This window comes from Eurosta solidaginis, chromosome X, assembly GCF_040869045.1.
Source record: "Eurosta solidaginis isolate ZX-2024a chromosome X, ASM4086904v1, whole genome shotgun sequence".
Taxonomy (NCBI): Eukaryota; Metazoa; Arthropoda; class Insecta; order Diptera; family Tephritidae; genus Eurosta; species Eurosta solidaginis.
The window spans coordinates 84,226,099-84,235,101 of NC_090324.1; positions in this window are offsets into that span (position 1 = coordinate 84,226,099).

Sequence of the window (9,003 nt, forward strand, 5' to 3'; positions counted from 1 at the left end):
TGCTGGCGCTGCAAGTAATGCGGACACCGCCGCTTCCAATGCAGGGGCCACTGGAGAATGTTCTGCTCCAGGTGCGGACAAGACAACATCCTATCCAGGGACTGCCTATGCCCTTCGACCAACCAATCCACTGACAACAACACATGCAGGAGGCCGTCAATGTATGTCAGAGGAAGCCGCCAAGCATTATTTGTTCAGCCACAAAAGCCAATGAAGCCACCAGCCTGTGAGCCCGCTGACGATATGCAAGTAAATAACCGTTTCTACATACCGATAAATATCGAGTGTATGAGTATTAACGCTAATTAGTGGACACCGGCGCCACCCTTTCATACGTCGATGAGTCAATATGAAATCACCCGGAGAGGAGCAACATCAAACCACGTGTTAAGAGGTGGCGCGTCCAATTGGCAGGCCATACGTGAGTCTATAGTTCGAACTCTTACCCAGCAAGGATTAGGTACCAAGGACGTACGACTAACACCATGATGTCCGTCATCCCGAACCTGGCAGAACGAATGATCTTAGGAATGAATTTTCTACGGGAAAGGGGAATCACCCTCACACTAGATGGCCAGCCGTTGGAAGTCACCTTGACCAAGGGATCAGCCGAGCTATACACACTATGTGCAATGACCAGTCGGGAACACGTGAACAATAGCCAAAATTCGGAGCAGGAAACTTTTTCAGCGCACCACCAGAAACGATTGAGCAAAACCTTTGGCCCAATTACCGCAGCTGAACATTAGACCATCCCTAAGCCCAATCGACCGCTGAAGCAACGCTCCTACCCCCGTTACGCGCCTATACAAAAATACAACTTCAATAAAGAGTACCGAAAAAGAGTGCCGAACGCGATATGCAATGCGCTCTCCCGCGGCTCGTTACAAAACAGCGAACCAGACATATTTTACGCAATAAAAATCGGCAGAGAAGAGCGCGGCGAGATTATTGGAAACCATGTAATATCCGCAGCCATGGAAAATAGTAACCGCCGACTTCGTGCCACCACTATCACGTTCCAAGCAAAGAAGTACTTACCTCCTCCCCATGATCTACAAATTCTACAAGTGGTTGTAGTTAATCCCGGCGCGCCAGCAACAACGGCAAGCGTGCTCAAAGTGCTACAAGAGAAGGTTATATACCGACTTGGTTGTACGAAAACTTTCCCCACCGACAATGGGAAGCAGTTCGGCGGAAAAGCGTTTGCACCGTTCCTGAGTGACCACCGCACATGGGATTAGGAGATTCCACCAACGGCATTTGCAGTAAATTTGGTCAGCAAAGAGTGTACGAAAGCATCTTCAGCAGACATAAACTTCAGCGAAATAAAGCGACGTCAGAGTGAGTGCACACGGAGGGAGCAGTACCACTAGCCAGCCAACCGAGCAAAAATTCAAAGGATACCAATTTTTTTCGGGCCATATCTTATCGAATACCTGACGGTCATATTGAAATCACAAACCGAGGAAGATGGAAACGAAGAAGATTATGCATTATAATAAATTGTATGAAATATACTCTGTTAGTTTTAAGAACAATGAAATATAATTATGCTAACGTTATACAAATGAATTAAAAACCTGATATGTACGCATTAACTCTGTTAGATATGAGGGGCATGACTCTGTATATTGTTGAGAGAAGAGGGAAAAAATATTTAATAAAGTGCTCCGCCCACATGATCACCGGCATAAGACCTAGGCCATGCCTGGAGATCCATTTTCCCCACGCAGCTTTCCGTCAACAGAAGTAGGAGGGGTACTGTAACGTAGCGTTACAATAACATAACCGCCTGTACTTCCCTTTTTCACTTAAGCCTGAACCCCCTTGTAATTATTTTTCTATAGCATAACCAACAACTTCTACAGATTGCGGGCGGCAACAATACAACCACCATATGGTAAATGGCCTTATGCGACCAACAGCTGATGCCACTCCAATGGTGTGTTTCTTCATCAAAATCACCACACAATAATCGTGGTGTTTTCTCCAGCAGTTTGCGGCACAAGCCGTATAAAAGGAGTGAATTTGCATTTTGCAATTCAGTCCTCGCAGGTGAGCCACGTGAGTGGTTGTCTTTTTAAAGATGAAATTGCCACTCCGGCTAGCTAGCTGAGTGGAAGGGGCGCTATCATGGCGCAGTTACCCTTCACACAGGTAAGGACGAGCGGGCGGATGCCTTTGAGCTATTGCCACCTGTCGCCCCACTGGGTGTTAAGCGGCCCGACGCCTTAATGGCTATATCACCCCTCTCCCTCAGCTCTGGCGTCGGCTATCTGAGTGGAAGGGGCGCCGCCATGGCAATGATCACCCTTCACCGAGGTAAGGACGAGCGGGGCGGATGCCTTTGTGCTATTGCCACCCGTCGCCCCCTGCGTGTTGAGCGCCCCGATACCTTAATGACTTGACCGTCCGCTATCCTACCGTCGTTAAGCAGCTGCTTCCGTCCCGCCGCTGCTACGACACCTGTTGGCCGTCCGCCATCCTACCGCCGTTAAGCCGCTGCTACGATGATCGTTGGCCGTCCGCCGTCCTACCGCCGTTATGCCGCTGCTTCGATCCCGTCGCTTTTACGCCGGCCGTTGACCGTCCGCCATCCTACCGCCGTGCTGATCCCACCGCTGCTTCCATACCTCCGTACCAAAGCTTAGCTGGCAGGTTAAATATAGATAAGTCTTTATCTTCTAAACGGTGTCTAATTCACACGGAATCCTTATCAATATCATGCGAGCTCTGAACCTTTCTAAAATCGTTTATGGATTGTCAGTATACGGAAATTGTTCACAAAGTCACCTCAAAATGCTGTGCCCCACATACCACGCGGCCGGCCGTAGGAGAATTCGGGCTTTTCCAACATCACCTACCCGTTGCATCCTAGCAGAAGCTGGCCTTTCAAGCGTTAATGAAGCAGTTAGGTTAGGTTAGGTTGGGTGGTAGCTTCCCTGATAGGGGAAGCTCACTTGGACAACAGGAAGGTCCGTTGTGATACCACATATAATAAACTAAATTAACGGTGACGTAGATATAACTACTTAGAGAAATGTTGGGTAGCAAAGATAAAGTTCCGAATGATCCCGATCTCAACCTTGGAAGCTCCTCGGGAGATCCAAATGTGTCGCGACCGAAATACTTTCGCCTAGTTCTGGCAAAAGCTGGGCAATCAAGCATAAAGTGATTTGGTGATTCCACCTCATCATCCTTCATAGAGCTGCAGCAGGATGGAGTTTCCAATATATTGAGACGTACCGCATGGATACCCATGGGAAAGTGCCCTGTCAAAACCCCAATGACCGTTGATAGGTGAGCCTTAGTGAACTCAATTATTTCAGCACACCTCCTGCCATCCACTTTCGGCCAGAAAGATCTTGCTACCCTGCAAGACGTAGTGTCCGCCCAACGTTTTCTGAGCTGACTAGAGGCCCAGCTATGGAGGAGAAAGCCACAGGTGGCTAGGGGAATTCCGAAATCCCTACAGCCCTCTACATCCGGTTCAGTTGTACCGGTTTCGGCCAAGATATCCGCTTCACAGTTACCCGGAATATCACTATGGCCCGGGACCCAGATAATCTTAATTGTACCGAAGGACCCAGATAATAATTGTAAAATATCATTACGAAAGTGATCGTGAAAGCAAGTGACCGTGGGGCGCTCACTAGTAAAATAAATTGTCATTAATTGTTGAATTAATAAATTTTCAAAATGAATTGCCTAATACGTAGAGAAAAAATTGAACGAAATAATGCCAACAAAATTGATTTTTCGGATTGCATGAATTATTTTCACTGCAAATGCGTTAATATGAAAGCCGCTGATATTGAATTTTACAAGGCCAACAACAAAAAGTATTGCTGTGAGCAGCATTTTGCGCAGAAAAACACTGCATGCAACAACAACGCCGATCCCAGCTGAGAGCAGAATGCAACAACAAACCACAAGTGCACCTAATGTGAGTAAGAAACAAGCCAATGCTGCCGAGAATTCGGGAAAACAAGCGAATAAAGATGGGCAAGTAGAACAGATATCAGGTCAGCTGCATAAACAAACAAACAAGCAAGCAGAATTTGCATGAACAAGATAAAGCAACATGCGAAATTGAAAATAATACTAAAGTGACTCTTCAGCTTCTATACGAAGAGATACTTAACTTAAAGCAAATAAAGATTTCGTACGTAAATACCATAGAACAACTCAAAGAAGAAAACGCAAAGTTGAGCAAAAGGGTAGACAAGCTTGAGAGCAGGTTAAATTTAAAAGAACAATTGAAACTGGATAACGCAATTGAAGTTGTTGGCGTGCCGAAAGTCGCCAACGAAAATGCAAGAGAATGCATACAGAAAGTTTTCAGGGATGCATTAAATGTGCAGGTTTTGGATAACTAGATCGACGAAGTTAGCGTCAAGCGTATCAATGCGTAATCAACACATTCGTCAAATAACAACACCGGAAACGTAGCTAGAGTTAAGTTCAATACTTTAGAAACTAAGAAAAAAATCATGGTGGCCAAACGTACTGCTAGGAAGAAGCTGAATTCGTCGCTGTTTTCTGATGCTAGCAATAATAATAATAATAATATTTATATTAATAACAGCTTTACTAGATATTACAGAGCTTTGTTTTTAGCGGCCAGTAAAGTTAAAAAGAAAAGCAGTATAAATATTTATGGTTTAGCAACTCCAGGATATTAATGAAAAAAAGAAAATGGTAGTGCTGTGAATATAATAACGTTTAACGATCTATCTGAAACTTAAATTTAGTATTAAAAATAAAAAAATGGTATCAAAAAGTTTCATAAATTTTGTTTTATTTTTTTAAAAGCGGTATTCATGTATAAAGTGCCATGCATCGTGAAATGCCAAAATTTTGTGCCTACTGCTATTTTCATGCTCAAGAAAAATGCAAAATTTTTCTTGAATGTTTGCTTTTGGTCTGCGTCCAGCGCTTAACAATACCAAAATGTAAGCTTTCGATTTCAAAGTATTTTCCAAAGTATGTATGTATTCTGTTTTTAAATACTTTTTTATTATACTCAGTTGAGCAGAGCTCACAGAGTATATTAACTTTGATTGCATAACGGTTGGTTGTACAGGTATAAAGGAATCGAGATAGATGTAGACTTCCATATATCAAAATCATCAGTATCGAAAAAAATTCGATTGAGCCATGTCCGTCCGTCCGTCCGTCCGTCCGTCTGTCCGTTAATACGATAACTTGAGTAAATTTTTAGGTATCTTGATGAAATTTGGTATTTAGGTTCCTGGGCACTTATCTCAGATCGCTATTTAAAATGAACGATATCGGACAATAACCACGCCCACTTTTTCGATATCGAAAATTTCGAAAAATCGAAAAAGTGCGATAATTCATTACCAAATAAGCATTAAGGGATGAAACTTGGTAGGTGAGTTGAGCTTATGACGCAGAATCGAAAACTAGTAAAATTTTGGACAATGGGTGTGACACAGCCCACTTTTAAATGAAAGTAATTTAGAAGTTTTGCAAGCTGTAATTTGGCAGTCGTTGAAGATATCATGATGAAATTTGGCAGGAACGTTAATCTTATTACTTTATGTCTGTTTAACAAAAATTAGCAAAATCGAAGAACGACCACGCCCACTTTTTAAATTTATTTTTTTTTTTAATTCAAATTTTAAAAGAAAAGTTAATATCTTTACAGCATATAAGTAAATTTTGCCAACATTCAACTCCAGTAATGATATGGTGCAACAAAATACAAAAATTAAAGACAATTTCAAAATGGGCGTGGCCCCGCCCTTTTCATTTATTTTGTCTAGGATGCTTTTAATGCCATAAGTCGAACAAAAATTAACCAATCCTTGTGAAATTTGGTATAGACTTAGCTCATAGGACGATAACTCTTTTCTGTGAAAAAGGGCGAAATCGGTTGAAGCCACGCCCAGTTTTTATACACAGTCAATCGTCTGTCCTTCCACTCGGCCGTTAACACGATAACTTGAGCAAAAATCGATATATCTTTACTAAACTCAGTTCACGTACTTATCTAAACTCACTTTGTATTGGTGTAAAAAATGGCCGAAATCCGACTATGACCACGCCCACTTTTTCGATATCGAAAATTACGAAAAATGAAAAAATGCCATAATTATATACCAAATACAAAAAAAAGAATGAAACATAGTAATTTTATTGGTCTATTGACGCAAAATATAACTTTAGAAAAAAACTTGGTAAAATGGGTGTGACACCTACCATATTAAGTAGAAGAAAATGAAAAAGTTTTGCAGGGCGAAATCAAAAGCCCTTGGAATCTTGGAAGGAATACTGTACGTGGTATTACATATATAAATAAATTAGCGGTACCCGGCAGATGATGTTCTGGATCACCCTGGTCCACATTTTGGTAGATATCTCGAAAACGCCTTCACATATACAACTAAGGGCCACTCCATTTTAAAACCCTCATTAACACCTTTCATTTGATACTCATATCGTACAAACAAATTCTAGAGTCACCCCTGGTCCATCTTTATGGCGATATCTCGAAAAGGCGTACATCTATAGAACTTATGCACACGCTCTTTTAAAATACTCATTAATACCTTTTATTTGATACCCATATCGTACAAACACATTCTAGAGTCACCCCTGGAATACGTTTATGGCGATATCTCGAAAAGGCGTCCACATATAGAACTAAAGCCCACGCCCTCTTAAAATACTCATTAACACCTTTCATTTGATACTCATATCGTACAAACAAATTCTAGAGTCACCCCTGGTCCACCTTTATGGCGATATCTCGAAAAGACGTCCACCTATAGAACTTAGGCCCACTCCCTTTTAAAATTATCATTAACACATTTCATTTGATACCCATATCGTACAAACAAATTCTCGAATCAGGCCTGGTCCACCTTTATGGCGATATCCTAAATGGCGTCCATCTATAGATCTATGGCCCACTTCCTCTTAAAATACTCTTTAATACCTTCCATTTGATACACATGTCATACAAACACATTCCAGGGTTACCCTATGTTCCTTTTACAACATGGTGATTTCCCTTACTTTGTATCCACAGCTCTCAACTGAGTATGTAATGTTCGGTTACACCCGAACTTAGCCTTCCTTACTTGTTTTTTATTTGGTTCTTTTTTCATCACTGGGTGTGTACATTTCATACTTATATAATTTTAATAAAACAATGTTATAATAACAATGTAAATAAATGTTATGTTTAAAGACACAGAGTGAAAATTTCTGAAAGTGATCACCGAAAAACGTCATAATTTATTTTTGAGTAACAGAGATATTATTTGTTAGCTATCGATAATACAAACAAATGCCCGTCTTCGATTTTTCCAAAAAATAATGTATCCTTAATTATCGCCGTTTGAATTTCTTTGTCCTTTTTCTTAAGATTTTTTAAGAATTAATGAGCTTAACGCCAATAAATGATAATTGTTATTCAATTATTATTTTGGTTTTGTTGGGAAAAACTGAAAAGAAGGAAACATTTACTGGCATTAAAACCAAAATAATAATTGAATAACAATTATCATTTATCGGTGTTAAGCTCTTAAAAAATCTTAAGTAAAATTGAACACACCATTAAACATTGTCCTTTTGCTTTTAAAGTTGAATAGCTGCCGATAGGCTCCACCGATTTTGACAGTTCGGTAAAAGTTTACACCTTTTTCATTTTAAGTTCAGAAAATTGCAATTCAAGTTCAGAAGTTCCAATTTAAATTCACAAATTTCCAATTCAAGTTCAGAAAATTACAATTTAAATTCAGAAAATTGCAATTCAAGCTCAGAAAGTTACAATTCAAGTTCAGAAAATTTGTCGGGTATTTTTGTTCATCCAATGGAAATAAAAGTATGTAAGATGGTATCTATGTGTTAAGGAAGCATTGGACATCTTAACTCGTTTAAATCAATTTTGCGAAATAGCGAAGAAAAAAACTCTCGCTCATAAGAAGCAATTGCAATGCCATCCAGCTATATTCTTAGCGTCACAACCATTGATCTGCACTGAGTATGACATCAGTGATGACGAAGGTATGACCACTTAAACAGTCAACGGAGCCTCCACACTCCCGGAAGTAAAGTATAGATACTGTCTGCATAGATCTTGGCGCCATATGTCAAAATATCTCAACTTATCCGCCATCATCATCATCAATGAATGAATGAATCATCATGAATTGGCACTTAATCGCGATTTTGGCAGTTCCATAACAAATCATGCCAGCTTTCCCTGTTTCACGGTAACTGACGACGATTGGTAGCACAATAAGAGGTCAAGTCTCCTCCACCTTCGCAACTCTGTGGAGGTCTCTCCCTTCCACTGCTTCCAAACTATTGTTTCGACTGAAGTACTTTCTTGGCCGTAGCGTCATCATGCACTTGTTGGAAAGAATTATCCTCCATTTGATTTCAAGGTACGGGGTGTACACACCTTGAAGAAAACTTGGGGTACACTAAACCCCAGCCACCATTTTGGCAACATGGTCAACGAAGCATCAACATTTCCGCAAGTAACATACAAGTATAAATCTAATTAATTAAAATAACTTTTGAAAATTAACACCCTACTTATAAATTTCTGAATTCGAACTGTAATTTTCTAAGCTTGAAATGTGATTTTCTGAACTTGAATTGTAATTTTCTGAACTTGAATTGTATTTTTCTGAACTTGAAATTAAAATTCTGAACTTGAATTGTAATTTTCTGAACTTGAATGGTAGTTTTCTGAATTTAAAATGGAATTTCTGAACTTGAGTTGTAATTTTCTGAACTTGAATTGGAAAATCTGAACTTGAATTGTAAATTTCTGAATTTGAATTGTAAATTTCTGTATTTAAATTGCAAATTCTGAACTTGATTTGTAATTTTCTGAACTTGAATTGCAATTTTCTAAACTTGAATTGTAAATTTCTGAACTTAAACTGGAAAAGGCTTAGTTGAGTTGTCGATTGCTAATACGCTACCAAAAATATCCAGAGAGGTGTTAAACGA